The sequence below is a fragment of the Carassius auratus genome, unplaced genomic scaffold (assembly GCF_003368295.1).
Source record: "Carassius auratus strain Wakin unplaced genomic scaffold, ASM336829v1 scaf_tig00028060, whole genome shotgun sequence".
Classification (NCBI taxonomy): Eukaryota; Metazoa; Chordata; class Actinopteri; order Cypriniformes; family Cyprinidae; genus Carassius; species Carassius auratus.
The window spans coordinates 62,079-69,355 of NW_020525656.1; the positions used below are offsets into that span (position 1 = coordinate 62,079).

The 7,277-nt window shown below is 38.2% G+C and overlaps 1 long non-coding RNA gene across 1 annotated transcript; it reads right to left on the bottom strand.

The window, feature by feature from the left end:
* Positions 1-1,813: 1,813 nt before the first annotated feature.
* On the bottom strand, positions 1,814-7,277 carry LOC113079457 (uncharacterized). The gene is made up of 4 exons (XR_003281710.1): positions 2,785-7,277; positions 2,599-2,643; positions 2,392-2,476; positions 1,814-2,135 (listed from the first exon to the last, which is right to left on the bottom strand). It is a non-coding gene; the product is annotated as an uncharacterized LOC113079457 (long non-coding RNA).

The window sequence follows — 7,277 nt, forward strand, 5'->3', positions numbered from 1 at the left end:
AGGATCTGCCGCCCGCAGTTGATTTTGATATTCTAGGTATTATCAAATTGCCTGAGTTTTGAGAACGTAGCGGACGTAGAGGAGTATAATGTAAAAGGAGCTCATTCAAATACCGAGGTGCTAAACCATTCAGGGCTTTATAAGTAATAAGCAATATTTTAAAATCTATACGATGTTTGATAGGGAGCCAGTGCAGCGATGACAGGACCGGGCTAATATGGTCATACTTCCTGGTTCTAGTAAGAACTCTTGCTGCTGCATTTTGGACTAGCTGTAGTTTGTTTACTAAGCGTGCAGAACAACCACCCAATAAAGCATTACAATAATCTAACTTTGAAGTCATAAATGCATGGATAAAATTTCTGCATTTGACATTGAGAGCATTGGCCGTAATTTAGATATATTTTTGAGATGGAAAAATGCAGTTTTACAAATGCTAGAAACGTGGCTTTCTAAGGAAAGATTGCGATCAAGTAGCACAACTAGGTTCCTAACTGATGACGAAGAATTGACAGAGCAACCATCAAGTCTTAGACAGTGTTCTAGGTTATTACAAGCAGAGTTTTTAGGTCCTATAATTAACACCTCTGTTTTTTTCTGAATTTAGCAGTAAGAAATTACTCGTCATCCAATTTTTTATATCGACTATGCATTCCATTAGTTTTTCAAATTGGTGTGTTTCATCGGGCCACAAAGAAATATAGAGCTGAGTATCATCAGCATAACAGTGAAAGCTAACACCATGTTTCCTGATGATATCTCCCAAGGGTAACATATAAAGCGTGAAGAGTAGCGGCCCTAGTACTGAGCCTTGGGGTACTCCATACTGCACTTGTGATCGATACGATACATCTTCATTCACTGCTACGAACTGATGGCAGTCATATAAGTACGATTTAAACCATGCTAATGCACTTCCACTGATGCCAACAAAGTGTTCAAGTCTATGCAAAAGAATGCTGTGGTCAATTATGTCAAACGCAGCACTAAGATCCAATAAAACTAATAGAGAGATACACCCACGATCAGATGATAAGAGCAGATCATTTGTAACTCTAAGGAGAGCAGTCTCAGTACTATGATACGGTCTAAATCCTGACTGGAAATCCTCACATATACCATTTTTCTCTAAGAAGGAATATAACTGTGAGGATACCACCTTTTCTAGTATCTTGGACAGAAAAGGGAGATTCGAGATTGGTCTATAATTAACTAGTTCTTTGGGGTCAAGTTGTGTTTTTTTTATGAGAGGCTTAATAACAGCCAGTTTGAAGGTTTGGGGACATATCCTAATGACAATGAGGAATTAATAATAGTCAGAAGAGGATCTATGACTTCTGGAAGCACCTCTTTTAGGAGCTTAGATGGTATAGGGTCTAACATACATGTTGTTGGTTTAGATGATTTAACAAGTTTATACAATTCTTCCTCTCCTATAGTAAAGAATGAGTGGAACTGTTCCTCAGGGGGTCTATAGTGCACTGTCTGATGTAATACTGTAGCTGACGGCTGAATGGTTGCAATTTTATCTCTAATAGTATCGATTTTAGAAGTAAAGTAGTTCATAAAGTCATTACTGCTGTGGTGTTGGGAAATGTCAACACTTGTTGAGGCTTTATTTTTCGTTAGTTTAGCCACTTTATTGAATAAATACCTGGGGTTATGTTTGTTTTCTTCTAAAAGAGAAGAAAAGTAATCAGATCTAGCAGTTTTTAATGCTTTTCTGTAGGATATGTTACTTTCCCGCCAAGCAATACGAAATACCTCTATTTTTGTTTTCCTCCAGCTGCGCTCCATTTTTCAGGCTGTTCTCTTTAGGGTGCGAGTATGCTCATTATACCATGGTGTCAAACTGTTTTCCTTAACCTTCCTTAAGCGTAAAGGAGCAACTGTATTTAAAGTGCTAGAAAAGAGAGAGTCCATAGTTATCCTCATTGGATCATAAATATGCACTTGTTTTGCAAAGGTGTCAGAAACCTGCAAAATGATCCTCTGAAAAGTTAGAGTCAACATATCAAGACAGTGTTACAGCACTATAACCAGGTTTTTGCAGACATTACCCAGAATATAAAGTGGTTTCCTAGTTCTGGTGTATTACCCCCAACAATTCTTGGAAGCAGGATCTTTTGAGCATTCTACAGGGAAAATCACACACACGCACATGCGCACACACACACACATATATATAGTCAATTTTAAGTTAAGTCAATAGTGTTTTCAATTTTACGTTTACAGTGTACATACATGTTTATTTGCAAAAACATAACTCGACGATAAACAATTTATTTAAAAAAATCCTATTAATTGTTAATTTCAATTAATCTCAATTAACATGTAGTTTTGTTATTGTGATTAGGCAAAATAACAAAAAATACTACATAACTAGCATACCTGAAGATCTTGCACATGTGATGTTTTTTTTGTGTGTGTCCACTCTCTACAACAAAATGTTCACATCTGTGTTCAAGGCAACGACCTAAGCATGAAGTAAACTGAAATTAATTAGACTATGTTTTTAACATTCACAAATCAATAAGTAATTTTTCATGAGGTAATTACACAAAGGATTGATTTGTCATTGAACAGTCAATTACTTACATTCTGAGTTTCTGCAGCAATTTGAGCAATACGACAGTTCACAGCCTTTAAATAAATACACAGACTTTAATATACAGACAATGTGATGAGTACTTATTTTATATGAACAGTTTGCAGTGATCCAGAATTATCTTTATGTGATAAAGATTTGTAATGCAAACATAAGAACATTGTTAGCACACGTACATTGTCAGTTAACCAAGGCATATTCTTGTTTCTATCTTCCTCTAAAAGAGAAGCGGGGCAAATACTTCTCAAGTTCGCAATACATAGAGTCGCATAAGCTGAAAATCTTTGAATTACTGCTCTCTCTCTCCTCCAGGCAATGTAAAGTTGTTTCAGCTTTCCTGTAGTTCAGAGGTCATTTATTATATCGAAGCATTAAATATTAGAGATGTAGTTTTGGTTAATATAAACATTTTTTTTTTAAGTTTATCTCATATAAAAGTCAGTATGTACCTTATTTTGTTCACTTATAGGAAACTATGACACAGTGAAACTACTTTTTCATGTTCAGCTTGCAGGTCAGTTTACTTTACAGATGTCCTTTGGTACATTTCTGCAATGATATGACATAGAATTGAGATAAAACTAAGTATACAGTATGTTAATAGCCTTTGTAGTACTCCATGAACTTTTATTTAATGACTTACATTATCTTTGTTTGTTTCATCCTTCACACTTGGTGTCCATGTACAGGGGCGCTGCTAAGGATTTTGGGCCCCATGAAAAGAATCTTGACAGGGCCCCAAACACAGCTGAGAGTTTTTTAATATTAATTTACATAAAATCATGCGCTTTTATGGTATTTTGACTATCATTCTCATATATTTAAGTCAGTCAGACGATTGAACTCCATCCCATGTCCACACCTGTAATTTGTCCTCTGTAATACTGCACTACTTCAGTACTGTATAATGTAGCTGTACATGTGTCATATAGTGTATTCACATATATTTATATTTGTATGGCTGTACTGTACATATTTGTACTGTACACTTGCAATGACAATAAAGTTAATCTAATCTAACCTAATATTTTTAACATGACAGTTGAAATGTAACGGAAACACTGAGCACTCTTAATACAATGAAATGTATTTATATTTATTTGCTTCAACACTGATACTGAAATTTCTAAATAAAACTCTTCAATTTAAAAAAACAGGAATTACAGTCTGTGGTGAAAAAAAAATCTCAGCAAGAAAACACCACCATAAAACAAAATGGCCATCTAAAGTTTCTAACAATTTAAGCAGAACTTGCATAATATACTATATCAAAGAATGGCCAAGGTATAACATAGATGAGTCGGAGTTACTCTTTCCACATCATTTCTAATCTCTTGTACTTGCTCAACATTTCTAAACAAAAGTCCAGCGTCTGAACTTTTCAGCTGCAAAATCATTAATCAAATCTATGAAGTCGAGCTCTCTGGCCAACTCGCTCTCAATGGAAAGCATAGCAAGACTGCAAGGACTTTCTTGAGACATTGTAGACCTCAAGTAGTGTTTTATCACCTTTCCCCACCAGCAACAGTCACTGGCAGTGTGCTAAATAAACGCAAAGCAATGCACACTTCTCCAAAGATGCTTTGCAGCTGCAGCTTACAAATAGCATTTAGGAGTTGAAGAGGTGACAGGTTAGGGGGACGTTGGAAGCATACACACGGTTTAGGAGTCTTACTTGATTTTCAAAATCAGGAGTTAGATCACTGGAATACTTCGTGATCAGTGGTTGGCACACAGAAGAGATTTCGTCCTCACTAATCTGCCCAACTTTCAGAAACGCATAAAACTCGTTCACAATATCAGCAATTCTCTGGAACCTAGTGTCTAAGTCACTGATGATACGATCCATAGCAGTGAAACTCTGTTTCTGAATCTTCCTGAGGTGTCTCCTCTTCACAGGTTTCATCATGGAATCGCTTTCTTTTCTTCTTGCGACTGCACTCCTCACTTAACTGAGGAGTAACATGAGCTTCTCTAGCTTTTGCCTCAGCTAGGAGAGACCCCCATGCATCTCTCAGAGACTGCATCTCTTCTGTCAAGACTGATATTGGCTGCCTCTATGTCAAGTGAGATTTTCCCTGACTGGAGAATAACATTCCTGTCATCAATGCTTTGCAGTACTCTCAGCCAGATGGTGAGAAGAAGAATAGCATCAAATGACATGAAGTATTGTCTGAGACCATTAGTACTGATCTTGCTTCATTGGTGAAACTGCTAGTCATTAGTATGCTATCAAGTGCATTGATGACAGAAGGTAGGTGCTTTGCCACAGGTTTAACAGCCTCAATCCTTGCACTCCAGCGGGTTTCAGAGGAACCGGTTTGCTCTTTGTAGATTGCCCAGCGCTAAGGGCTGCTACTTACAAATGTGTACAGGCGATTTATGCAGCCAAAAAAGGTGGATACATCTGGACTTGATTGTGCAGCATGTACGCCGACAAGATTTTATGTATGAGACTTTTCCTAAAACTACATGAATTTTCATTAAAACTAGTTTAAATATTTATGGTGTGAATAAAAACAAATATAATAAGTTCTACCTATAACATCCACAGGCAGTCATTTTGCGCGGTTTAAATTGAGTTTTGCCGACGGTCTGGATCAGATAATGTGAAAGTATTATGTGAAGATGGTTGGCAGAGATGAATCATGCTGTATTTTACAATATAGGGGACATTGTAGTAATACAACTCCACATCATCTTCAAGAGATGCACTGAAACCTCACAGACAGCTGATAGTAGTTTGTACAGCAGCTGGCAGAGGATTTTTATCAGAGTTCATGAAGTTAGACTGTTTGTAAGACAGGTGCAACAGCGTGGACCGGAGCAGGGAGCTGAAAGTGGGCGCCGCCTCGTACAAAGATGGCGACACCGACTGCATGTGAGGTAAAGCCGTGCACCCTGCTCTATCGAAACGTGCTAACTTATCCAAAAATGCTACCGTAGAGACCTAGGGCCTCATGTACAAAGCGTGCGTACGCACTGAAAAGTGGCACAGGCTACGATCATTGTCACAGGCGATCCACTAACAATTTAGGCCTACTTACAAACCCCCCTTTTCTTGTGAAATATTGGGTAACATACTGTCGACCCTTTGCCTCTTTCACTTCTCTTATTTTTTTCTCTTTTCATTTGGACTTCCAGATTTTGGAGGCATTTTCACATCCTCTGTCAAGTTGAATCTGCCGGCGCTATAAGTGAAGTCAAGCTGTTTGTGTTGCCTTGGTTACTGGATACAATTTGGGCGGACTGAACCATTTCATGATAATCGAGAGGGGGAGAGGGGCCCACGGATGTTTGTGTTTCCTAAACAAATACATTTTTTTGACACCAGGAAACAGCAAATAGAATAATTTAAGTTAATAATTTTTACTATCAATTTTTTTTTTTAGCACCACAATTTTATTGGGGGCTTCTCTGGGCCCCCTCTTAGTCATGGGCCCCGAGAATCGTCATCGTTCCACTCCCCCCCCGGCCCTTTACAGCGCCCCAGTCCATGTATCCCTAGGTGCACATCTTTATTGGACATTTTTTAATGTCCTGCAAGAAGGTACCGTTGATTCGCTGGAAATGGAAATACAGCCGCAAGGAGAACATGTAGTGACTGTCCTTCAGTTGGCAGAGGAAGTACCGGCTGGTTGACAGCTCTTTGTTAGTTTGCTCTGCTGAAGCAGAATTAACAATAGAGGCAAGATCTAGCAATAGTTTTATGCTCCTCAGTCTCTCCTCTGGCCTATTTTGTCTTTTTTCATGAAAACAGTCATAAAGTGACTACCGTTCACTAGTTCACTAGTTCCAGTGAGAGTGTGAGGGCATGTGAATCTGTCAGTGGTTTTGTCTTCATTTATCTTTGGCCCCATAGAGCTTTGGAGGGGTTTTACCCACTCCTGCTGCACTTTAAGTTTTTTTTCCAATGCAGCAGAAATGTTTTCTGCTGTTGGAGCACATAACCTGCCATCATGTGGCTGGAAAATGTTTTGGTGAGTCCTATTAGTGACATGTCTGGCGACACGTCCAGCTGTATCAGAGATGAATACTGTGGGTGGAAAATTTAAACTCTCGAGCAGATTCCTGCCACCATAGGGGTGAATGATAGTACTCCACACCATGGGTGCACCCAAAGATGCATTACCCCTCCTGTGGGGAAAAAACAATGTCTATGATTCATTATCAATCATGGCAATTGGCAAAATGGTTATGATAGATGAATGTAATATTGATGCTTTAGTTTCAGTCTTTTGTTTTTTGGTGTTTCCTGTGCTTGTTTAAAAACCTTTGCAGCTACTTTGTTCATTGCTTCTCAGTTTTTTCACAAGTGGAAAGTTTGGATAAGTTTTTCATGGATTCTGTTTAAGTTTTTTTATTCTTTATTTACTTTTATTAAACTCCTGCATCTAATTTTTTTTCAACATGCTTCCCTCAATGTCTGTTTTCCATTCGGGACCATGCTTGTAATTGTGAAGCTTCACAAACATTTTGGGATATATATCCTGATACAACAACAGCTCATCAAGCCTATTAATGATCCACTTGCTGAAATGCCTAGAGCATTGCATGCCTCTGTAAGATCTTCTCTTCGAGGCTAATAATGTGGGAAAAAACACTGACATCTGCCAAAGTAGTTCAAGCTAATTGACTCCCAAATGTTATTTTTATATAAGGTCCTGCA